The 26,393-nt window shown below is 37.4% G+C and overlaps 1 protein-coding gene across 2 annotated transcripts in view; it reads left to right on the forward strand.

The window, feature by feature from the left end:
- Positions 1–26,393, forward strand: part of Sema6d (semaphorin 6D) — a 577,504-nt gene that overhangs the window by 436,306 nt on the left and 114,805 nt on the right. The window contains exon 1 of one of the 2 annotated variants that reach the window (XM_074065876.1): positions 26,288–26,308. The exons of the other annotated variant lie outside the window; for it this stretch is intronic. The gene's annotated coding sequence lies outside the window, so the exon portion shown is untranslated. Of the gene's footprint in view, positions 1–26,287; positions 26,309–26,393 lie in introns of those variants that run through there. 2 annotated transcript variants of the gene reach the window in all.

The following is a 26,393-nucleotide window of genomic DNA, read 5'->3' on the forward strand; positions in this document are numbered from 1 at the left end:
GGCGCGGGCCTGAGAGGAAGTGAAAATTGGGTTTGTTGGCAGAGGATCTACTCTGAATACTGGGTTTTTGATTGGCTGTTACTGTGTGGGACTTAGGAATGTCTCTGCCTCTCTCTTTCCCTGTTTGTCTGTCCTCTCTGTAATCTCTAAAATTCACAATTCCTGCCTTATGCTTATGAATGTACCTGGCATGTTGCCTAGAGCCCTGGGTGAAGGTTAGGAAGCAGTGTCTCTGTGAAGCTTGGGTTTGGGCTGGCTGGGCTTTTTCAAAGGAGACCATTTAGGCAAATGTGGCTCCTTTTGTGAGGAAGAGGAGTTTGTCCCCATTGAATTCCCACTCAGGGTTGCATGACTCCTAGACCCTTATATGCTGCTCCCTGCCTCCTCTTCAGCTGTATCTCCTTCAAACCTTTACACCTTTCAGTTGCACTGAACTGTTTTTAGTTTTTCAAACCTCATGTCTTGTCCCAGTCTCTGTGCCATGACATACTGAGCCCCCTGTCCTGCTCGCTGGTTTTACTCACTCTAAAACATAATCATGAAGCACTGCGCCTTTGATAATCCCCAGACTGGGATTAGGCACTCCCAGTCTGACAGTGTTCTGGGCGTGCCATGGTGCAGAACTGAGCATGCCGAGTTGTTTTCTTTATCTGCCTGCTCCACTAGCCTTGAGAGCTGTTATCACCAGGCCTCAGCACAGGGTCTGGCACAAAGTTACTGCTGAATGAGTCATGAACTGTTTACCCAGTCTTCTTTATGGAGCCATCCCACCTAATTTAGAGATGATGCTGGGATCAGATCTTCCTGTAATTTATAGACAAATCGATGGATGTCATGGTTCCATGCACAGATACATCATATGTCAATTAAAGTGGATTCTGAAACAGTCAGTGCTAGAAGAGGCATGAGCCATTGGACGCTAATAGAAAATAGTGCAAGTCTGGGCTTCAAAGAAGCATAGAGATCACCAGTTCAATCTCTTTCTTTTACAGATGAGTAAACTGAGGTGCAGAGTTTAACTGTGGTGGTAAAGGTCATTCAGAGTCAACATGATTTCTCTGACACAGAACTCAGTGCACTTTCTTCTCTACTGCACCATATGATAGGAACAGAGATAAGCCAAGTGCACACACACTCTTGTAGCTGCTGAGTGCCCACTGTGAGTGCAGTGGGGTACAGAGCTTTTCAGACATCCACAGCCACAGGCCACGCTCTTAAAGTCTTCTCTGTCTAGTTAGAGGTGCAAGGCATGTGAATATCTTGATAAAAGCAATGCAGCAATCCTAGAGGAGGTACAAGGAGCCAGAAATCTGGAGTGGTCCAGCCAGGAATCTGTGAAAAAGAGCTCAGAGGAGATGGTGTAGTGGAACAGAGAGTAAACTATAACACCTCCCCGCCTCCCAAGGACTGGGGCTGTGTCAACAATGATAGCCAAGATCTAGACAAGGCCATTCTAGATGGGGCAGGAAGGCAGGAAGCCTTGGGACAGTGCATGGGTTTATCTCGTGCTTTTATTGTGAACCACTTCAAATAGTGTTTTAGAAAATGGTGAAGTAGCTAGGTAGTAGCTAGATAGTTAAAATAAGAGATAGCAATAAAGAAGGAGATAAGGACATCAATGGAAATAAGAAAGAGGAGATGGAAGCAAGGGGAGGGACAGAAGCAGAAATATGGATAGGGACAGGGATTATTTCACAGTCTAACTACCAGAAAGGAGTTGCTAAGTGTCTAGTGAAAAGGAGACTAGAACTGTTTAGGTCCCTACTATGTCCTAGATGCGAGATCTCTTCTTGTGGTTAGCACACTTGCATTGACAGAAAGTCATTTCGTGGTGGATATACCACATACAGTAAGTGCACAGGCTTAGATTTATTACTTTGCAGATGCCACCTCTGTTCCTATGAAGAACATATTTTGAACTAATTGCTATGAATGAAGTTGGCTGTCTCTGCTACATAAAGTGTTCAGGGACTTCATTTCCACTGCTTTGGAAGATCTGACAAATAGGGGAAAATGTGCCTAGTTGTATAATGCAGCTTCTCAGTGCCTCCAGCAAAGCTTGCAACGCAGGTTTGGAAGAGGAAGGGTGGGACTTAGCTGCAGGCTTCAAATGCATAACCTAGCTGTGTTGTGAGACATGATAGAACAGGTCTTCCCAAATTTTTATGTACTTGCTAGTCATCTGGGGGTGGGGGCCTATTCAAATGAAGATTCTGATCCAGTTGGTCTAGCAGGGGGCCTGAGGTTCTGAATTCATAACAAACTTCCAAGGGATGTTGACACTGGTTGTAAGCAAGATTGCAAAGTGTGTCTTTGAGGGCCACCAATTAATCTCTCTGTCTTGTCTAGACTAGTGAGCTGTATCCCTGGGTATTTCTGGTAAGCTTTATAAAAATACGTATGCCAGATCTCACCTCAGTGTTTCTGTTTCATGCGTTGTGAAGTCGTAACACAAAAAAAACAAAGAGAAAAAACTCACTGATCAAAATATGTACACCATTCTTTATTCTCCTACTTAATATATATCCCTTCAAATATCATATACTTAAAAATTATCAGTTTCTGGCATACCTGTGGGCACAAAATGTATGGTTGGCAATTAGTGAAAATGTCATACACATGTTAAGTGCATATACAATACAGTCAGTATTGAAAGCCTCTGTGTCATGGATTACTGTATTATTTAATTAAATCTGTTAATCATCATTGTCTCAACTGTACATTTTGATGGAGTTAATTCTACCTTTCTATTCACTTGCCATAAGGAAGGTACTCTGGTTTGAATTGGCGTTGCCAATGTGACAGTAAAAGGTAGGATCGTTTAGGCCATGAGTGCTCTTCCCATGTAGATAGAATTAGAATTAGGTACCCTTTTAAACAGGCTTGATGGAGGGAGTAGCTTGCTCTCTTGCCCTTCTGCCTTCTGCCATGTGAAGATGCAGAGAGAAGACCCTCACCAGACACCAAATTCTGGTGCCTTGTTCTTGGACTTTCCAGTCTCCATAACTGAGAAAATAAACGTCTATTCTTTATAAATTGTCCAGTCAGGTTTTCTGTTATAGCACTGAGGGCTTTTCCACAGTAAGTTGTTTGTACTAGTGGGATATGGGAACAACTGAAGTGGATTTAGGACCTCTTCTGTTCTTGCTAACTGTAGGTGTATCCTTTGGAGATCTGATTCAGTCTCAGAGGACCAAATGAAGCTTAGGAACATGAGGACAGGGACTGAATTAGCAATACTGGGGAATTTTCAGGGATACAGGGTGCTGATCTGCATGTCTCTAAAAGGCCAAACACATGTGTTTCCAAGGCAACAAAGGAACACCCACTGTGGTGAAGATACTGACATCAGCCTGTCCACAGGGAGGCAAGCGTGAAGGTACTGTAACTATCTGAGAACTGGTTGGGTTCCAGATCTTCATTATAGGGCAGCTTTGATCATCTAAAGAAGAGGGACACAGACACTTTGATCAAATCATATGTTTTAGTCCCTGTTGGAAACATAAGAAAATAGTTGAGTGTAGAAAATGCACATTTTCCTCCCTCTTCTTCCTCTTCTTGTTATTTATGTGGTTGTTGTTGTCATCACTGTAACAACTACCAACTTCTCCCTCTGAAGGCACCAGGCCACCATGTGTACCCTATAAAACACTTAGGAAACAATACTACCTTCCACAATTGCACCTTATCCAACCTACTCCTCAGCCTCCTCTCTAGTCCATTTTTATTGGCATATAATAGTTGTTCAGGGGGGATACATAGTGACATTTACATATAGGCTCACATTATATCCTAACTAGATTCACACCCTCCATTGTTCTCCTTCATCCCCCATGTCCTTCTTCTTAGAACAATTTCAACAGGTTTCATTATTCTCTTCTCATGCATGAATAATACTCCATAGTGTGTACGTATTGCATTTTCTTAACCCATTCAACAGTCATGGAGCATCTGGGCTATTTTCAAAACTTGGTTATTATGAGCAGTGATGCAATAAGAATGGGTGTGGAAGTGGCTCTATTGTATCCTGGAGCACATTCCTTCAGGTATATGCTCAGGGGTCATATCTCTGGATCCCATGGTAGTTCTATTTTTAGGTTTTTGGGGATTCTCCATACTGCTTTCCATAGCAGTTGCACTAATTTACATTCCCACCAACAGTGTATAAGAGTTCCTTTTCCCCCACATTCTTGCCAGAATTTGCTGTTGTTTGCGTTTTGATGATAACCATTCTGACTGGAGTGAGATAAAATCTCAATGTCATTTTGATTTGCATTTCCTTTATGGCTAAGGATGTGAGCATTTCTTCACATATTTGTTGGCCATTTGTACCTCTTCTTTTGAGAATTGCCTGTTCAGTTGATTTGCCCATTTATTCAGTGGGTTGTCGATTCTTTGCAAGGTTAGGTTTTTGAGCTCCCTGCATATTCTGGTTATTATTCGCTTGTCAGTTGTATAGCTGGCAAAAATTTTCTCCGATTCTGTAGGCTGTCTCTTCAGTCTACTGACTGTTTCCTTTACTGCGAAGATTTTTAGCTTCATGCAGTCCCATTTGTCAACCCTTTCTTTTAATTGCAAAAGTATTTCTATTTATAAAATTATTAACTATGCTTATATGATCTAGTATATTACCTATTTTTTTCCTGGAGTAATTTCACTGTTTCAGACCTTACATTAAGATCTTTGATTCAGCTGGGTTCCAGTGGTTCATGCCTGTAATTCTAGCTACTCAGGAGGCTGGTTCAAAGCCAGCACAGGCAAATAGTTTGTGAGACCCTATCTCAAAAATACCCTGCACAAAAAAGGGCTGGTGAAGTGGCTCAAAGTGTAGACCCTGAGCTCAAACACTAGTACTGCATATATATATATATATATATGCAGTATATATATAGATATATTTTTTTTTATTTACTTTGAATTGTTACTAATACAAGGTGAGAGACTGGGATCTAGTTTTAGTCTTCTGCAGGTGGATCCAGTTTTCCCAGAACCATTGATTGAAGAGGCTGTCTTTTCCCCAACACATATTTTGGGCTCCTTAGTCAAAAATCAAATGGTTATAGTTGCATGGGTTTGTGTTTTGGGTCTTCTATTCTATTTCATTGTTCTTTCATGTCTGTTTTTATGTCAGTACCATGCTGTTTTTATTGCTATGGCTCTGTAGCATAATTTGAAGTTAGATATTGTGATACCTCCAGTGTTGCTCTTTTTGCTCAGATTTCTTTGGCTATTCAAAGTCTTTTATATTTCCATATGAACTTTAGGGTTGACTTTTCTATGTTGGTGAAAAATCTCATCACAATTTTGATGGAGATTGCATTGAACATACAGATTACTTTCAGGAGTGTAGCCATTTTCATAATACTGATTCTGCTGATTCTTGGGCATGAGTTGTCCTTCTATTTTCTAATCCCTTCACTGATTTCTTTTTTTTAGCAATTTATATAATTTTTATTATTTAAGTCTTTCATCTCTTTTGTTAAATTTATTCTTAGATATTTTCATTTTTTGAAGCTATTGTGAATGATATCATTTTCCTGATTTCTTTCTCAGACTGTTCATTGTTTGTGTAGAGAAATGCTACTGATTTTTGTGTGCTGATTTTGCATCTTGCTACTTTGCTGGAAGTGTTTATGAGATCAAAGAGGTTTTTGTTTTTTGGTTTTTTTTAGCAGAGTTTCTAGAATCTTCCAGGTACAAAATCATATCATCTACAAATAAGGATAATTTGACTTCTTCTTTCCCTATTTAAATATTTTTTATTTCTTTCTCCTGTCTTATTACTCTGTCTAGGAATTCCAACACTATGTTGAATAAGAGTTGGGAGATTGGGCACCCTTGCCTCATTCCTGACTTTAGAGGAAATGGTTTGCATTTTTTCCCACTTAGTATAATGTTGGCTATAGATTTGTCATATATAACCTTTATAATATTGAAGAATGTTCTTTCTATTGCTACTTTCTTCAGAGCTTTTATCATGAAAGGATGTTGAATTTTGTCAAAGACTTTTTCTGGATCTGTTGGTATGGTGATGTGGTTTTTGTCCTTGATTCTGTTTATGTGTTGTATTATGCTTATTTGTTTGCACATGTTGTACCATCCTTGCATCTCCGGAATGAAACCTACTTGATCATGGTTTATGATCATTTTACTGTGTTGTTGGATTCTGTTAGTAAGTATTTTACTGAGGATTTTTGCATCTATGTTCATCAGGGATATTGGCCTATAACTGTCTTTTCTCAGTGTGTCTTTACCTGGTTTTGGAACTAAGGTAATACTGGCTTTGAAGAATGAGTTTGATAGTATTCCACTCTTTTGTATGTTAGGGAATAGTTTGAGGAGTATTGTGTTAGTTCTTCTTTAAATGTCTGGTAGAATTCAGCAGTGAATCCATAAGGACCTGGACTTTTCTTTGTTGGTTCTTTATAACTGTCTCAATCTCATTGCTTGTTATAGATATGTTTAAGTTGTTCATGTCCTCTAGGTTCAATTTTGGTGAGTCATATGTGTCAAGAAATTTATCTATGTCTTCTTAATTTTCCAGTTTGCTGGAGTGTAGGTTTTTAAAGTATTCCCTTGATTGGACTATGAGCACATGATAAAAGCGAGAGCACACAAGGGAGGGGTGAGGATAGGTAAGACACCTAAAAAACTAGCTAGCATTTGTTGCCCTCAACGCAGAGAAACTAAAGCAGATACCTTAAAGCAACTGAGGCCAATAGGAAAAGGGGAACAGGTACTAGAGAAAAGGTTAGATCAAAAAGAATTAACCTAGAAGGTAACACAGGAAATCAATGTGAGTCAATGCCCTGTATAGCTATCCTTATCTCAACCAGCAAAAACCCTTGTTCCTTCCTATTATTGCTTATACTCTCTCTACAACAAAATTAGAAATAAGGGCAAAATAGTTTCTGCTGGGTATTGAGGGGGGGAGAGGGAGGGGGCGGAGTGGGTGGTAAGGGAGGGGGTGGGGGCAGGGGGGAGAAATGAACCAAGCCTTGTATGCACATATGAATAATAAAAAAATAAATAAATAAAGTATTCCCTTATGATCTTCCCATATGATCTTATGATCTTCTGGATTTCACTGGTGTCAGTTGTAATAATCCCCTTTTTGTCTCTGATTTTATTAATTTAGGTCTTCTTTCTTCTCTTAGTTAATTTGACTACAGGTTTGTTGATCTTGTTTATTTTTTCAAAGAATCAGTTTTTGTTTCATTGATTTATTGTATCATTTTTTTTTTCTGTCTCCAATTCATTGATTTCTGCTCTGATTTTTATAATCTCTTTCCATCTATTACTTTTCGGGTTGGCTTACTCCTGTTTTTCTAAGAGTTTGAGAAATATCATCAGATTATTTATCTGAGATCTCTAATTTCTGATGTGGGTGCTCATTGCTATTAACTTTCCTCTTAAGACTGTCTTTGCTGTGTCCCATGGGTTCTGGTAAGTTGTGTCCTTATTTTCATTTGAATACAGGAATTTCTTAATTTCCTTCCTAATTTCTTCATGACCTACTAATCATTCAAAAGTGTGTTGTTCAATCTCCATGAGTTTGAATAAAATTGAGTAGTTTTATCCAATTATGGATACAGAGGATTATTTTAATTTTTTTGTGTTTGTTGAGGTTTGCTTTATGATCTAGGATATGATCTGTTTTGAAGAAAGTTCTATAGACTGCTGAGAAAAATATATAACCTGCTGCCAAAGCATGAAGTACTCTATAAATGTCTCTTTAGTCCATTTTGTCACAAATTAGCAGATGTATTAGGATATCTACTAATTTTTTTGTCTGAATATCTGTCAGTTGATGAGAGGGAAGTGTTAAGATCTCCCACTAATATTGCATCTGGACCTTTCTGCTCCTTTAAGCTCAGAAGTGTTTCTTTTATGAGTTTGCAGACACCAGCATTCAGTGCATGTATATATTCAGAACTATTGTATCTTCTCGCTGGATCGTTCCCCTTATTAGCTTGTAGTGAACATCTTTATCTATTCTGACTGATTTTTGCTTAAAAATCTGCTTTGTCTGATATGAGAGTAGCTACTCCTTCTTGTTTTTGGTTTCTACACATCTGATAAATCTTTTTCCAACCTTTCACTTGTACTTTGTGTGTGCCATTGGTTGTGAAATGGGTTTCCTATAGACAACAGATTGTTGGATCTTGCTTTTGATCCAATCAGACAATCTGTATCTTTTGATTGGAGAGTTAAATACTTTTACATATATTATGATTGAGAGGTGTTTACTGATTCCTATGTTTCTATTGTTTTATTTCCAGTTAAGTCTCATGTTGATTTTTCCTCACTTTTGGTTTTGTTTAACTTTGGGTTTTGCTGTTTTACTGAGTTGCTCTTGTTTGCTATTTTCCTACCTCTTGTGAGTTCATCAGTTCACCTTTTGAGTTTTTTTTTTCTAGCTTCTCATATTTGTGATTGGTTTTTGTCCTCTGCCATGTGAATTATTCCCTTGAGTACCCTTTGTAAATCAGGGTTGGTGGACATGAACCACTTTAGCATGTTCTTGTCATGTAAGTCCTCATTTCTCCCTCAAGATCAAAGGACAGCTTTGCTGGATATAGTATTTTTAGTTGGCAGTTACTCTTTCTCAGAGCTTGACTTATATTGCTCTGTAGTCTCCTGGCTTTTAGGTTTTTTGCTGAGAGGTCTGGGGTGATTCTTATGTGTTTGCCTTTGTATGTAACCTGGCATTTTTCTCTTCCAGCTTTCAGTATCTTTTCTTTGTTCTGTGGTTTTGGCATTTTAATTATGATGTAACATGGGGTTGTTCTTTTCAGGTCATGTTTATTTGGAGTTCAAAATGTCTCTATGGGAGTCTATATTGTTACATACATTTGGGAAATTTTCTGCTATGATTTCATTGAATAGGTTTCCTATGCCTTTGGTTTGTATTTCAGCTCCTTTTTCTACCCTATGAATTCTTAGGTTTGGTCTTTTGACCATTTCCAAGTTCTTGTATGTTGTATGCATGTGTATTCATTTTTTTCTTTGATATTATTTGTGTGCAATAACTCCTCATTTATCCACCATCTCTGATATTTCTTTCTCTGTTCGATCTTGTCTACTGATAATACTGTCCACTGTGGTTTGTATTTGATTTATTGCGGTTTTCATTTCTAACATTTCTACCTGGTTGTTTTTCATAGCCTCTATTTTGTTACTGAATTTCTCTTCATGTTGCTGACTTTCTTGTCTAGGTCTTGGATTGATTTCCTAACTTCATTTATCTGTTTATTTCAATCCTCTTTGAGGTCTCTGATCATTTTTAACAGTAGGTTTCTGAATTCTCTCTCTCAAACATTTTGGCCAATTCATTATCTTTGTGTTCATATGTTGAGTTGTTGTGGGAATTTGGAGCTGTGACATTGTCTTGGTGTTTCATATTAAATCTTTATACTGTGATTTGTGCACCTGTTGATCTAAGTGTCCTTGAATTTCCACAGTGAGTGGAGAACTTACTTGACATGGAGGCTTTTATCCCCCTGCCCCTAGGAGGAGCTGTGGCTGGAACCCAGATTGGCACAAATAATTTCTTGATTTAGTCTGTAGTCTTTTTCATTTGCTGCATTTTTCACATATCCTGTCACTCTTTCGTATTTCTCTGTGCTCTTCCTCTCTTTGACACTTCTTGTTATATAAACTTTTATTCATGGAGCCTAAAGGAGAAAGCTTCTACTCCACCATCTTGTCCATTGTCTCTTCTATCTTTTCTTTATATAGACTAATTTACTATTCTTCTAGACAGTGTAAAAAAAGTATTCTTTCTCCTATTCTTATTCACAACACTGAGCAAAACACTTCAGATGCCTGATATGTGGGAGTATTTCCCTGTATGCAAGCCAGCTCTCCAATGGGTAACAGCTAAGTAGCTTGTATTTTAATCCAATATCTCCTTGGAGATAATATCAGATTCCACAAATTGAGGGTTCAGTCCACCCTCAACCTTCAGATTGGCACCTGAAGGCTGTCCTGCTCTTCAGATGCCAATCATAAGCCCCAGGTTATGGCCTGTGCTTCTACTGAACTGGCTATAACTTAGGTTCTCACAACCCCCTTCTTTGATTCAAATAAATTGCATCTCATAGAACTCAAGAAAACACTCTGTGTTTACCACTTTATTATAAAGGGTATTAAATGATACAGATAAACATTCAAATGGAAGAGATATATGGACCAAGGTATGTGGGAAAAGGCAAAGAACTTCCATATCCTGGACTCCTAGGTATGCTACCATCCAGGAGCCTACACATTTGCAACTAGCAAATACAACTTTCTGAACCCAGTGCTTTGAGGGGTTTTATAGAGGATTTATTATGTAGGCATGATTGATTGCATCATTGCCATTGGTGATTAACTTGACCTTTAGCCTCTCTCCCCACCCCAGAAGTTGGGAAGTGGGTCTAAAACTCCCAACTCTTCATTTTTGCTTAGTCTTTCTGGTGAACAGCTTCCATCCTGAAGCTGTAGGAGCCTCCAGCCACCCATCATCTCATTAGCATGCAAAAGATATTCTGATTACTCCAGAGAGCCCACAGATTTTAGGAGTTATAAGCCAGGAAATGGATGAAGAACAAATGTATGTATTCTACTATATCACAGAAGTGTGCCAGCAGTCTGAAGAAGGCTGTTTTAGGTCATAGTGCATACATAGACAAAAGAACTCTGAATACAGGCAGGAGTTTGAACTCAATGCATTGTGTTTGCCAGGCAGCTGTTAAGCCACATACCCCAACCTTTTTTGCTTTAGTTTTTCTAGGTTGTTTTTTTGGATCACATAATCCTCCTATCTCCACCTCTTATGTGGCAGGGACCACAAGCATGCACCATCACACCTGGCTTGTTTTTGAGATAGGGTCTCAATAACTTTTGCCTGGACTGGCCTTGAACCATGATTCTCCCATCTTTGACTGCTAAGTCACTAGGATTACAAACATGAGCCAGATATATCCAGCAGGAAAAAGGCACTTCTCAAGAAGGAAACAGTGGTAGATCATTCAGAGACAGAGAAAAATCTCCTGATGATATTTTCAGGATTTCTACAGTGAGAAGAAGAAAATCAAATTGTTGCAGCTAAGCTAAAAATGACCTACAAGCAGTGTGGTTGTGAGTCACTGTATTGTTTTCATAGTCCCAAGGCCTGAGTATAGACTGAGCCATATTCATACTTAGAACCATGCATGTCTGTCTTGGGATATGATGGCACAAGCAGCCGGGGAGATCAATTTCAGGACAAAAGTGAAAGGAAAAGACTGTGGTGTACATCCCTGGGTGTAGGTATGCACGAGGCAAACATGTCCCCCTTGGCAAAAGATGTCACTAGCTGAATAATATAGCATGATCCATCATCCCCTCTGAAACAAAGCTGTGGTAAACAAATTTCATGAAAGAACATGGGGAATGTTCTTTTCAGAGACTAAAAATGGTCTGCATCTTGGTTTCATGCAGTCTGCAGCTGTGACCAGAAATAATCAAGCTGAACTATGGTTAATTGTGCAGCAGCCTACACCTTCCATAGCCTGCTAAATCCCTAGGTGATTTTTTTTTTCAACACTGTTGATTCAATGACAGGTACAATTTTAGCTTGGTATGAGTTTTCCAAAGACAAGACACTGCAACATAGTTTGGCAATGTAGTTTAAATGTTATAATTACAATTTTCCTACGAGAGCAATATTTTGGATATAAAGTGTACTTTACCACATAGTAGGCTTTAACTGCTAAGAGCTACACTTTTTTAAGTAGGCCCTATTAAAACAATTTAATAGTATGTCAACAAGCACCAATGTGTGCATAAAAACAGAACCGTGTGGTTTGTTTCCATGCAGTCACCTAGTCTGGCTGGAGTCTGCTAAGTGCTATTGAAGCTCACTTTGAACTAACAGGATTACATGATTGTAACTGTCCTCCTCAAAGGTCTTTATTCTTCAGGCTGAAAGATGAAATGCCTAATAAATTAAATGTGGGGGGTGTACACTTAAGAAGTATGGAGTATTTTTGTGCATGTACAAATGTGTGCCCACATACATTTGCATCCTTAACACAGATGTATTGATATTTTAGTGACAAAGCACATACGCTTAAAAAAGAGCAGAAAATAGAAACAGGTTCTTTCTTAAATTAGTCTGGTTAATTGCAGATGAAACTAAATTCACACATTTTTGAAACGTTTTAAGTTCTACTGACTGGAGTAGATCAAATTTCACAGTGAGCATGCCCAATTCAGCTGTGAGCAACAGAAATCAGCACTGACAACCTTTGTGGAGGCAAATGATGCATTGAATCCAAATAGCCTGAATTATTCTACAGATTATAAAATGGTGATTGCTTGCGATAGAGCACAGCTCAGAAGCAAAGCAACAGTGGAGCAGAGACTTAGCATCCATCCTAAAGCAAGGACAGAGGGACAGTGGCTAACTTATTCTTTTTCACACATGAATTCTGGGCAATTTGGGAGATATGCTCATATTGTGGAAAATTAAGATATATGAAGTCCCAAAGTGAAAGAGAATGTAAACTTGCTTGGTGATACAAAGCATAATATTTACGTGTATTATATACCCACCGCCATGTTTATGTATAATAGTTTTTATATACATATTTTTCAATGTTAATATATTACTGATTATACAAAATGTATATGTGTGTGTGTATATAGGTATGTATTATCTTAGTGGGCCTATTTTAGCTTGTAATACTGAAGTCAGGACCATAAGGAACCCATTTAATAATGCATATAAGATGGTCATTCCTCTAGAGCTCTGTGTGTCTGTTGTAGTAGTATGAAGAAAGAGAAAGGCTACAGAATGGTTTAGGTACAAAGAATTGGGTATAAGGCTTTGTGTGTCACTAACAGAATCTTGAGCCAGATAGACAGATGGAAGAGACACATCTCCGACGTATCTGTGGGGCAAAATGTGCTAAAAATAAATGCCCAACACAGATGTCACTGAGTCACTCAAAGCTGAACTGCCAAGCCATTGGAACATTATCAGCTGACAGAAGACACCATCCAACACCAATCAAAGTGGCCTGCACAGGAAGGGGCTCCCCTCAAATATCTCCACAAAAATAGAAAGGAAAAAAAAAGCAACCACAAATCATCAAAAGCAAGGGCTACAAGTCTTTCTTGTGCAAATGCCTGCAGAACCAACAGATTGCAGTTCACTTTCATAGGAGAGCCAAATGCCTGCTACTTTTCAAAGATACTGCTATAAAATAGTTCCTGTAGGCAGTTCCCACAATGAAAGAGTGAGGCTAATAGGGTATGCTTAAAACTTCCCTGACCAGCTCAGAGTCTTGGTGGAAGAAATGTTACATGAAAAAAATATAGGATGCTCTGAAGGTGTATCTTGTGAATGTAGCTGTTTACCATATAGAGGTAGTAAAATAGATTAGAGGCAGAATTATTGGTGTCAGGTGTCCTCTTCTCTAGCACCATTACCACTACTACCATAGACACCATTTACTGAACACTGGATGTGCTAGTAATGTGCCGAGCATTTTATCTTTCCAATGATCCTGGGGAAAAGCTCCCAGTATTGGCTTAACTGACTAGTTAAGTGCAGGATCCAAGAATATTACTAGGTTTGTTCTTCTTGAGAGACCTAGCCATAAGAGATGAATGGCATTGCTTCATCTAACATGTGCATATACCAAGCCATAGATAAAGAGGTCAACATCAGGGGCTTGTGATACAAAAAACTTGACAATATTTCTGTCCAAGAAACCACTAAGGCTATAAGGAACTTAGGACTAAGTGATTTGAAGATATGCTGCCCAGCACATAGGAAATTCTTAACATAAACACTAACATAAATGTGTGGAGGCACAGCACTTGCATTTCAAACCCCACCTTTAGCTCTGTCTTCACAACCACATTGGAGCACAGGACAAATAGTTATTCTGTTGTTGTTATTTGTTTTGTCTTTGTTTTTGAGAGAGGGTCTGACTGGGCATCCCAGGCTAGTCTCAAACTTGCCATCCTATTGCTTCCACCTCCCAAATGCTGGGTTTAGAAGTGTGTACTACCATGTCTGGCTTCAAACAGTTGTTTTAGTTCCTAGGATACAGATTAGGAAAATGAGAGTCAAAGGGGTTAGGTAACTCACCAAAACCATAACAATAATACCACACGGACCTGGCACAAAAGTCCGGGGCAGTCATTTCTCTAACTCTGTTGCATCTTGAGTTTCCCCAGATCTGACTTCCCACTGGGGAACAGAAAAATTATACTTGAATTTTCTGGCGTAAGAAGGAACTCTACAATTAATTATATGGACATTGATACTGATCATACCGTGTCATTGATTCATTAAAACAGTCAATGTAGGCATCTGTTCATTGTTTCCTGACTGTTAATGAGTGTGTTTGTGATTGTCCACATGCTATGTCCTTGTGTCTGGTCTTATTCATAATTTTCAGACAGAGTTTTTCCTTAATGACATAAGGGGGCAAAGGTCCATTTTCCTTTTCCTTTAGTGTAAGCTCTAAGCTATCAAAAAGTTGCTGAGCTCCAATTAGTGGGGACACATAGATGAAATAAATATAAACCCTGTGGAAATTAGTCTGTCTGATTACTTATCCACTTATGCCTAATCTGACTGGGGACTTTACTTTCACCAGAATAACATATACTTGCACTATGAATCTTAACACATAAGGAATCTTCTAGAGGGGAAGCCACTCAGGATCTTCCCATGCCCTGCTCCCATTTTCAATCCTAGTTTATGCTCACTGGCTGTTCTAAGCCAGACCTCCTGATTCTATTATATCATACACTCTGTTCATGTTCCCAAATGGATTTTCTGCTGTTCATATTACTGTTTCGACACTTCTGTGTCCTACATAATCTCTGATATTCTATGGAGAGTAATGTTTCCAATTGTTTCAATTTAGGGTTCCTAGCATTGGTATCGAGTCTCAAGGAAACCCAGCCTTCTGCCCACTTGAAGGGCTGGAGTTTCGGAGTGCTGGCTCCCTTCCATACAGAAAGACTTCTTGCCACTACTTAGGGAATGTACCTATCTCATAGGCGTCATGAATTAAAGTTTGTAGAGTGAATGCTATAATCTAAGATAATGTTTCAACAAAGACTTATAATAGGAAAAAGCTGATTTTGCTATTATTTCCTCTAGGAATGAAACTTTGAGATATTGACAGATGAATGAGCAGTATTTAAACATTAGTTCCTTCAGATCTTAATATCACATGTACCACCATTTTACCAATCCATCTGCATTAATTGGTATTGTAACTCTATTCCTTCCTTCCAAGATGTACATGTTATACTATTACCCAAACAAGTTATATTTCAAATACATGATAAAACATTATCTAATAGATAATATATAATATACTAATAGATCAAAGTATATTACATGCATGTATGGAAATATCACAATGAAAATGTACAATTAATGTATGCTAATAAAAATGATAGGAGAAGAACAAAAATAATGTCTCATCTTCAGGCATGTATAGACTTAGAGATAAAAGACTCAAGAAATACAGTGCATATTAGTAAGGAATAAACTAACTGATTATACTTGTTGTGTGCTTTGAACAGTATATCCCAGGATCAGAAAAGGATGGATCATCAAGAAAATCTTCAAAAATGTCAAGACTTGCACTGAGTCTAGATTGTTCTCTTGCCCCCCAGTGTTGTGCCCTGCAGACCAGTCACCAACACTGGGGGCCCTTTCTTTACAATGTCTTCATTCCAATGCCATCCATCCTTTTTCCATGGCTTACCATCTCATTTTACAGACTTGAGCCATCAATAGAATGGTTGGGACTATAATGAATTTGGACAGATTCCAGAATGACCATCTTAGAGTCATAAGAAGAGTAGTTGAGTTTTGGTTTTACCAAGAAAGTCATGAAATTCTCAGAGTCCCAGTTTCCCTGATGGTTATATTAAATGAAATAGTGCTTCTAGCACCTCATTGAAGAGTAAAGTTTTATAGCAATATATTAAGATTATCATTCTTATCCCCTAAATTTTGCCATACATCCCATCTTCTCTTGCTCCCAAACAATGCTGCCCACCAATAAGACAACCATTTCTCTAAAGCATCCATCAGTTATTTTCTTCTGAGAGAGGAAGACCTTATCACTCTGCTGTGAGGCCTCAACCTCCCTGTTCTGAGTTATGGATTACTACTGTCCTGTGTGAACCTCCTTCAGCCTGGCTGTACTGGTCACTCTCTGGTGCTCTGAACCTACTATATCTTTATCCAACCCTGAAAACACTTTGGATGAGTAGAAGTCTGTGTGTCCTTCAGTAACAGCCTGGGTAGATAAATAAAGGAGTTCTCTCTTAATTTCCTGAATTGGTGTTGATCTCATCCTATTCTTAATATTCACAACCTTCCCTGTTGAGTCATTTTTGGCCACACATAATATACTGCCCTGCTTTCAATGAGAAATTATAACTTCTCCTGGTTAGGAAATATTTCTAATAGTACTTAGAATTCCTTGCTTTCTGTATACAGTGCTTTGTGTCCAGGAGCGTCACTCAAGGTTAATATTAAGTGAATGAATGCTTCTAGGATATATAAAGTGGACAGAGAAAAGGAAAAAAATCTAGTGTTTTCAAGAGACACCCACTTTTTGAGCCGTTTTCCGAGTTGGTAGAGAACTAGTATGTTAAGGGTTAAGAAAAGTTTCACTAACAAATGCAGCTGTTTGTGGAGGAGCTCAAGGACATTATGAGATTAGCTGGAATAGGACTTTGAAGTCTATGCTAGTCTCTGGAATTCCCCAATTCCCCTTCTCACCCACACTACCTCCTCCCCCTCCAACTCTCCATCCATTCTTACTTTCCAAAGAGTGTTAAAAATGCAGCTGTGGACTTATGAGGCTAGATAATACTGAGTACTTTTGAATTGTGTATAAACAGAGGTCCTTGCTGGGCATTCTTTGGTCCACTTCAAGTGTATAATATGCTCCACCTACTCTCACTATTTCCCAGTAAGACATAAAGAACGTAAAGACTTCATGATTGATGTGTACAACACATCTCAAAAAAAGTGAAGAATCCAAATGAAGAGCCAAGGACTTGCTTGGGGCTATAATTGGCTCACTGGACATCAGTTATTTAAGGAAGTGATTCTTTTGGTCTCTGCTTCTTCTCACAGTTATATATACATTCATAAAGCCATTTTCCAACAGTGAATAGAAGTATTTTTGAGGGGTTCCCACTCCAGCTTCAATAAAGTCAGCTATAAATCAGATCATTGTTTAGTGACAGAAACCATGACAATTTAAATATTAAAATTACAGGAACTCAGCCCTCGTTTTGCACAGAATTTGTGGTGCCAATAACTTAAGAACACCGACAGACATACTCTCTATGCATACTTATTACTCCCAATTCTCCCTTGTTAGGAAAGGATATGATAAAAATACTTCTGTCTTCTTAGCAGATAACCATGCTTGTACACCTGGCAAGATATAATTGAGAAAGATCAGTTTACAAGGAAAATGCATGATAATGAGAAATTTTCTTAAATCAAGGCTGAATCACTTTTTATATTGAAAAACTTTAAGTAGAACTGTAACCTGAAGCTATTTCATGTAAGCATGCTTAATGTGGGATGGAATCTGCACATAAAAAGAAACTTGACTCCTCAGGAAATAATACTCTTCAAATATGCAATGAAAATAAAAATCACAAAAAAAACAGAGAAAATTGACTGCTGTTCTCATTCCCTAGTACCCACGCATTCTTCCCAAACCCAGAGAAAATGCCTCCTCTTTCATAGGGAAACCTGGAGACACAGCAGATGCCACTAGTATTTCCTTCATTTGTTGAAAGTTCCTTTGACTGACTTGCTCCTTTCTCCCTAGACAGAGCATAATGGTTCTCCAGAAGCCACTTACAGACCCAGTGCCTTTGAAAGCTTTGCCTAAACACTTGCTCAGGAGCAATACTTACAATCTTTGTGATTCATTGAGGTGCTCTTAGAGTAACTATTTAGTGTGGATTACTAATGTTTCATATGCCTTGTCTGTGCAACAATAAGTTCATGGTGGTAAAACATATTATATTTTTCTTGCATCCTGCATAGTAAACAACCATCCAGCATATATGTGTACACAAAAGGCATGCTTGTCACATCCATGAATAGATGAGTGATGAACCAATCAAGGATGAAAGGTCCCTGCCGTCATCCATTCCAGAATCAGTGCAATGCCTCATAAATACGTCCTGAGTATTTAATTAGACCTACATTGTTCCAGGCACAGTGCTAGGCTCTGGGAATTCACTGGAGAACAAATTATGAACAGCCCCTGCCCTTTGAGATTTGTAATGGAAAGAATTATATCTACCATGTTGATGTGATTGTAAATCTTCTATTAAATAACTACAAGTTTAGGTCTTTACCTAAGATGAAGAAGAAAAAAACAGATAATACTGAGTTTCCACCCAAAATGGCAAGACTCTTTCTCTTTTGGTATGATTCAAGGATGCTACATTGCCATTTACACCACTCTTCAGCCAGTTCTTTAAGAGTAGGATGGATTTTTACCCTGTTCTCCATACCTCTCATGATCTTTTATTGAAGATGGAGTGAATTGCCTTCGATGGTTTCTTCATCCTGCAATCCAATGAATCTCAAACTAGCCAAGGCAACTGGAATGCTTTAAAACATTACAGATTTCCTGGGTCTTTCCCACAAAAATTCTGATTAGTTGACCTAGGCTGGGGTTTGGGCATTCTTACTTTCTTTTTTGAGTTGTCAGGTTCTGATGTGAAAGCAGGGTTGAGAATTCCTGCCTTTCCATAATTATATTATTCTTTCTGAATACAAAGTCAAGAGCCTAATATATGTATGTACATTGTTGCTACAACTGCTTAACAGATATCATTAGTAAGATTACAGGATGTTCAAGAAAATTACATGGATTAATACCTTGTATTACATTAACAGGCACCTTATTTTATTACAATAAAGTTTCTTTAAAGAAGATTACTTATATGTTCATTATTAGTATTTGGAAAACTTATGGGAAGAGCAAAGCTCCTAGAATTGAGCAAAGTCTTACAGGTTATTAATGTGTTCTTGAAAGTCACAATTTAAAAGCTCCTCTGATATCTTAGCTTTTGCATTTGTAAGCTCAAGATGTTAAAATGAAAACACAAATATACTTGATCCTCATTATTCACAGACTCAGTAATTGTAAATTTAACACCTGGTGAAATTTATTTGCAACTTCAAAATTAATACTCTTGACACTTTAGCAGTCATTTGTGGATAAGCAGCATGGTAAAAAGTTTGAGTCATCTCATGTATGCACTCCCAGCTGAGGGCAAACAAGATGATGCTCTGTTTTCTTGTTTTGAGTCTGTTGCTGTAAAGAAGAAAAAGTGCTTCTTTTTCACTATTTTTGGCTTTTTGCTGGTGTTTTAACTGTTTTAAATGCCCCCCCATAGTGTTTACATTACGTCTAATGTTCCAAAGCAGAAGAAGACTATGGTGTGTCTTATGGAGAAAAGTCATGCATTAGATAAGCTTCACAACTTACAGTGATGTTGGTTTTAAGTTCAATGTTAATAAATTAACAACAAATATTAAACAAGACACACAGAAGCAAGATCATGTATTGACCTATTGACAAAAATGTGAGCAGAGGTTCACAGGAAGCTAACACTGTATTTCCCCAGGAACAATGCTTCAGTATTCATGAGTTCTAGGTTCATGGTGACTTTATAGCACATAACCACCATGAATAATGGGAATCAACTCTACAAAGTGTCCAGCATTGTATCTGGTACATAATTCTTGCTAGAAAATGTTGGTTGCTCTGCCCATCTCATAAATTACTCAGATTTTCACCTTAAAATTATTTTTAAGGTAAGTCCAGATATTAAATTCTATGTATGTTAAAAATTTCATTCTTTCCATATGCATAAGGACAATTCCATAATTGAGCTTCTGCTGTGTAGAATTGAGTCTTCTGGAATGCCAGCCTTCCAGAAAGGCTTTGAACTTCTAAACAGGTAGAAATAGAGCTAGAAACTCTTCAGCAGCAAAGCCTCAGGCCAGCACCAAATGCAAGGACATGAGATTCATGGGACTCCTACCCTCTTTGCCATATGGACCAGAAGACCTCAATGATGAGAAACACCAATCTTGCCTTTTGCAAAAAGCTATGAAGCATCCAGAAGAGAGTGATGATGGTCAGCATGGTGGTATCAATTAGAACAGACACAAGAGGGTAAATCAGTGGAAAAGAATGAGTGAGCAACATAAAAAAATAATAGTTACACTCCAGTAGGGAGCAAAGAAGACCCTGTGTAATGTCTATAACTCTAGAAGGCATCAGGCTTCCATGTTGAAATTGTATTGAATGCCAGAGCTACCCCACAGATGCTCCTCTGTACGATAATATTCATGTGATCTCTGCAGTGGATAAGAACATGGGAGAAATTGTATGATTTGATTTGTCTTCCTCTAATAAAAGGCAAAAGGCAGAAGCAGAAAAGTTATGCTAGCATGTATAGAGAAAAATAGACACACAGACAAATGGTACTGAGTCAGTAAGTAGCAAATTTTAAGCCCTAATATCAAAATTTAAAAAGAGAAGCTGTTCAAATCTGTAAATTCTGAGTGCCTTAACAATTATGATTTCTGCACAAAGAAGCAATAAAATCCTCCATGTGTTTCTAATTTTATGTACTTAAGCAGACTTTTATGATTTTCTTGAACTCATTTCTTTCAATTCTTGTTTTTTTCATAGGGTTTCAGATTTTATTAGTATTCTCATGAACAGAATTCTTTCCATTTTAATTTTGATCTAGGGATTCCAAGTTTGTAAGTAAGTTAACTTCTGCATTTCCAATTTTCTTATTAAAATTATTTAAAACTTTTGCTGGGTACCTATGGCTCATGACTGTAGTCCTAACTACTCATCAGGCAGAAATCAGGAGGATAACGATTCAAAGCCACGCGGGGCAGTTTGCAAGACCCTATGTCAAAAATACCTAACACAAAACAGGGCTTGTGGAGTAGCTCAAGTGGTAGAATGCCTACCTAGCAGGTATGAGTCCCTAAGTTCAAACCCTAGTATTGTCACAAAAAAAAAGAAAAGAAAAGAAGTTATTTTAAAATTCAAATCAAGGAGAGAGAAAATTTATGTAAAAATAACAATGCATATTCTCCTCTTTCACAGTATTTACACCTCTTTTTAATCCAATTTAAGCTTAATTTTTTATTGAAAAATATAATCCACATAGTGATAGAGGCACTGCATTTCTTCATCCTGACTTAATGTAGTATCTGTAGACCTTATTATAAGAATGTTAGTGGTAGTTGGCTTGAAATAGATATTTTTATGCTGCAATTAAGTGCTACTCTTTACTCAACATGTTTACTGGCTTTTGGAAAATTAACAAAGTTAAATTTTATTCACATTTTCACCACCTCTCTCACATACTTTGTCCTTTGAACAACAGATATAATTAATGGTATTAATAAATGTACTAAATCATCCTTGATTTCCTGGGGTGGGAGGTGGTAATAATGTTTTATAATTTATTCTCAATTCTTAAATGCACTCAATCATCATGGTAAGCAATGTTTCCTCGGGAAAAAGAAAGCTCACTTCATAAGATATACAATATGAATTGTAAGGTGCTTTCCAATTTCAAAACCCTTAAATTGTAAAACACCACACAAAGCTAGGAATTAAAGAAATAAGATATCAGCTTCTTAAATTTAAGTTTCAATGATTTATTTTTTGTTTGAGCAGTAGTATTCATATATGACACTAAATTAAGCTGTGTATATCCAATTTTCATGTTTGAAGAATTTGGTCCATCGTCTTCTAGCATCTGTTATGACATCTTATGCTGCTATACTTTATTACATTATTCACAATGGTCCACATAATACTAGAAATTTGTGTTAAAAAGTTAAGTTTTATTAAGCAAATTCTGTTTAAGAAGGCAGAGAAGACTATGATTTCAGCTTCTCATGACACAAAGACACAGACATACTACACACACCAGGTTAGAAAATATAATGGAAGAAAAGACACTTGTTTGATTAACAACAAATAAGACTAATAAGGTTAATAAGAAATCTGTATGATTTTTAAGAAGAGAACTGTAAAGCTCTACTGAGGAATTTTTTTAAAGCGTACTTTATCTGGAATCCATATTGTAACACCAATGGAATACTTTAAACAAACTATAAAGTCTTAATAGAAAAATGAACACATAAGATTAGTCAGAAAGCTCAAAAAAACAGAATACGAGACGTGTGACTTCACCATTATAAAAATGCATTTCTATATTGATGAGTTTGGTATGAGCATGTTATAGAGAAATGAGTCAATAAAAAAGAATAGAGAATTTTTAGGTAATTTTAGAAGTTCTAAAAATTAGAAGTTTGATTATAAGTTGGTAAGTGTATTTGGAAACAGACACCCATACTTTAATGTGAGGTACCTTCTTTGAAGGATAACATAATGATACATGTTAAAATTTGAAATGTACATTGGACATGCTAGTGTATGCCTGTAATCCTAGCACTCAAAAGCCTGAGGCAAAAAGATCCCAAGTTTGAGACCAGCTTGGACTACATAAGAAGACCATGTCTCAACAAAACAGAACAAAAAGCCAGACACTGGTAGCTCGCGCCTATAGTCCTAGTTACTTGGGAGGTCAAAATTTGGAAGATCACAGTTCCAGGCTAGCATGGCCAAAAAGTTTGCAAGACTCCATCTCAATGGAAAAATGGGCATGGTGACCTGTGCCTGTCATCCCAGCCACAATGGAAAGCCTAAAATAGGAGGACCGTGGTCCAGGTTGATCTGGGCAAAACTCAAGACCCTAACTCTAAGATAACCAGAGCAAAAAGGGCTTAGAGGTATTCTTCAAGTAATAGAGAGCCTGCCTAGCAGGTGTGAAGCCCTGAGTTTGAACCCAGTACTGCCAAAAAGAAGAAAAAAAAGAACAAAAGAATTGAAGTGCACATATTCTGTGACACAGAAGTTTTTTTAGAAAGGGATTCATATAAAATATATAATTATACAAGTACTCAGAATAATAACAATAATGCTATCTCACTGAGCATTTGTTATAGAAAGAGCATTATTCTAGGTGCTTTACTTATAATATCAATTTATTAATCCACACAAACATCCTCCTATAAACTATGCATCCATTATGAATGCTATTAGCTCCAAGTAACTGACCATTGAGAAGCAGTACAAACTAGTTAGAAATTGTGATGTCTCATTAGACAAGGATGTTATTGCAGATCTACTATAGCTCAGTAGTCTGGGCTCTGGTTGATGCCCTACTGCTTTCTTCACCTTCTCCATACAGTGACAAGATGGCTGCAGCAGCTCTAACCATCCCAATCTCACACAAAGTATTGCATGATAGTATCAGAAGTAAGAAGAGAATACTGCTTCCTCAGTCCATCTCTCTTGATTAGAAGCAAAGATCTTTCTATAAACCTCATCCAAGATAGACTTCCTCTTAGGTTTCATTGGACAGATAATATTAATAGCACTTAATAAGTACCAGAACTGCTTAAATTCATTTTATCTTTACAACATCTTTTATAGCGATATTATCACTGAAGCACAGATTATAACCAGCTAAAATTGACACAGCTAATAAATGCTGGATCCAGGGTTCTTATCTTGGTAGCCTGAGTCCAGACTCACAATTTCCTGAATTGCCACATCTTGTCCCTGTGCTTAAAATGATTAAGAGCATAAGGGAACGTCATTGCCCATATTGGTAAAAACCAAATGTTTTTATCTTAAAGACTAAGGTAGGGATTCAACCAATCTGAACATGTTGTATGGCCACCAAGGCAAAGACAGAATGCTAAAATTAAAAAGAAGGAGAGAATAATTGCCTGATAGACAATTAAGAGGGTCTTCTATAGATTAGTACAATCACTATCCCCAATTAACAAGTAAGGAAAGAGAAATAGGTTAAGTAACCAGCCTGTGGTCATACTGCTTGATAGGGAGGGACATAAGATACATACGTCTTGTAAAGTTGTAGTAAATGCCTGAATATAATCTAAATGTGTGCAAATAAAGCAGACCCAATTAAATAAATTGTGGACATCAACACAGTGTGACAACTCATAGTTATATTTTTTAAAAGGGCATCTTAATACATAACATTTTAGAAAGACCTACAGTGTGTGTGTAAGGTTAGAAAAAAAAGAGTAGCAAGATACTGAAAATTATACCTGAGCTATGGGCTGGCACACATCGACTCTCTCATTGATTAGAATCAATTGGCCTATTTCGGGATGGATAAGTAAGTAACTAATAATAGGGTTTGTTCTAAGGAAGGAGACGAGGGTGTTGGGAAAATTCATTTTTTGGTGAATTGTATTTTGTAATATTTGAATTTTTGCTATATGTATGTATTACTTTATCAATGAAGCCATCTAGCTTATTTTAAAACTATTTTTGACATTACAAGTGGTATTTTTCTGTACCTAGAGAATTTATCTTGAAGAGGGACAATCTTGAAGAGTTGATTTTTCACTATTTTTCAAGTAGTTACTTGGACAGTTTAAGAAAACTTATTTTTTTCAAATGCCAACTTAAGTAATTTGAAAAATAGAGTTTACTGCTTTCATCTCTTAATTAAGTTAGATGTTGGATAAAGAAACATAATAACATTTGCCAAGTGTTTTCTTTGGACAAAAGAGACTGGTAGGCTTGAACTCTAAAGCATGGATATCAATTCTTTTCCATTATTCACTTAAATTTCTTAGAAGTCTGCTGAAGAACAAGTAGATCTTTCTTAATCAACTTTATATACAAGTTTCACCCCTGTCTATTTCTTTAAGAACCTGACAGTTCCCTTTTCTCCTCTTCACTCTGTGAAATCTTTAGTATGCCCTCCTCTGGGGAAAACTCTCCATAAGAAATGTGTACAAAGATTGAACTTGACTCTTTGAGGTAGCCAGTAGTAAATGCATTCTTCCACACATTTCCATCTTTCTTTTTTCTACTTGGAAAAAAAATGAAATCGAAATTGATGTTGATGAAAATACTGATGATGAAATCTCTGCCTAGCAGACTGAATTAAGATTTTGAAAATCCATTTTGGCACTGACACCTTGGCACTGCCCTGCTAAAACTACAATTCTTGAGATTTTCTGGGTGAGGGGCGAAGCTATGGAAACTGCATGAAGAGCTGGCTTCTCACATTCTCTCCTGAAGGGAGGAACTCAGAGAGAAAAACAGTATTAGTGAAAAGCTTATTCCAGGAAGCTAACAGAAGAACTGAAGCTTTGGCTCTGTGGGAAAATGGAGACTTTGAAGGTAATAATGCTTGTGCGTCCAAGAAGAATAATGACCAGCTTGTGTCCTGAGAAGGTGATGCTGGAGTCCTTTTGTTCAAAGCAAGTCCACGTTGCCTAGTTACAGAGAGATTTTGCTCTAAATGTCAAAAGTGCGGGCAAAAGTAAAATTAGAACCCATGCCCCTAAAATATAGCAATTAAAAAAAAGATAAACAAAATTTTATGTTGCTCAAACAATTTGTCCCAATTGGAGAATCGGTCCGGACATCTTGCACAAGTCACTGTTAAAACTGCTCCGTCAATGGCTTCTGGTGTTCCAAATGCCAGCAGTGATTTGAGTCAGTCACTACTTCAAAGGTTGTAGGTTAACTGTATATATATATATATATATATATATATATATATATATCTGCCATGCTTCACTGGAAGCACAGATAGAGCTAGTGCAGTTGTGGGTTAGAGTGTAGCCATGATTGTCTGCTGTGTTTGGGGAAGATGGGTGTGAAGGGCAACAGATTGCAGTATTTCCAATAGGTTATACATATATAAGAGATACAGTGTTGGAGCAGGGCTATTGCCACCACACACACACACACACACATACACACACACACACACACACACACAGATGCACATACACACACACTGGCAATTAGAGTATATGTGTGTGACTGTTGTGTCCTCATAATCTTTGAGTGACATTTCCAAGAATGCAACTAGTAACAGCAAAATCACGGTGACAAATTAATTTCTGTGATTTTGCCATTCTCTGAATGTACCACTGAAACCTAAAATTAGCCAAATTGTTATGGAATAGCATTCATTTCAGTTTTATTTGCTAATGAGAGTGTTGTAAAATCAGAAAGTGTTGTTATTCATTCATCACTCTTTGTTCATCTTTCTTAGAATTTACCTTCCTCTGCCTTTATAGTGAGCTCTCAATGTGTCCAAATGCATCTCAACAATACCTACCTCATCAGACATTCTCCAGGTATGCACGTTTACGTTACTTCATAAGAGTGAATTCCTTTTAAACTTATACTTTAGACAAAGAATACATGAGTTCAATACAATAC

This window comes from Castor canadensis, chromosome 2 (genome assembly GCF_047511655.1).
Source record: "Castor canadensis chromosome 2, mCasCan1.hap1v2, whole genome shotgun sequence".
Lineage (NCBI taxonomy): Eukaryota > Metazoa > Chordata > Mammalia > Rodentia > Castoridae > Castor > Castor canadensis.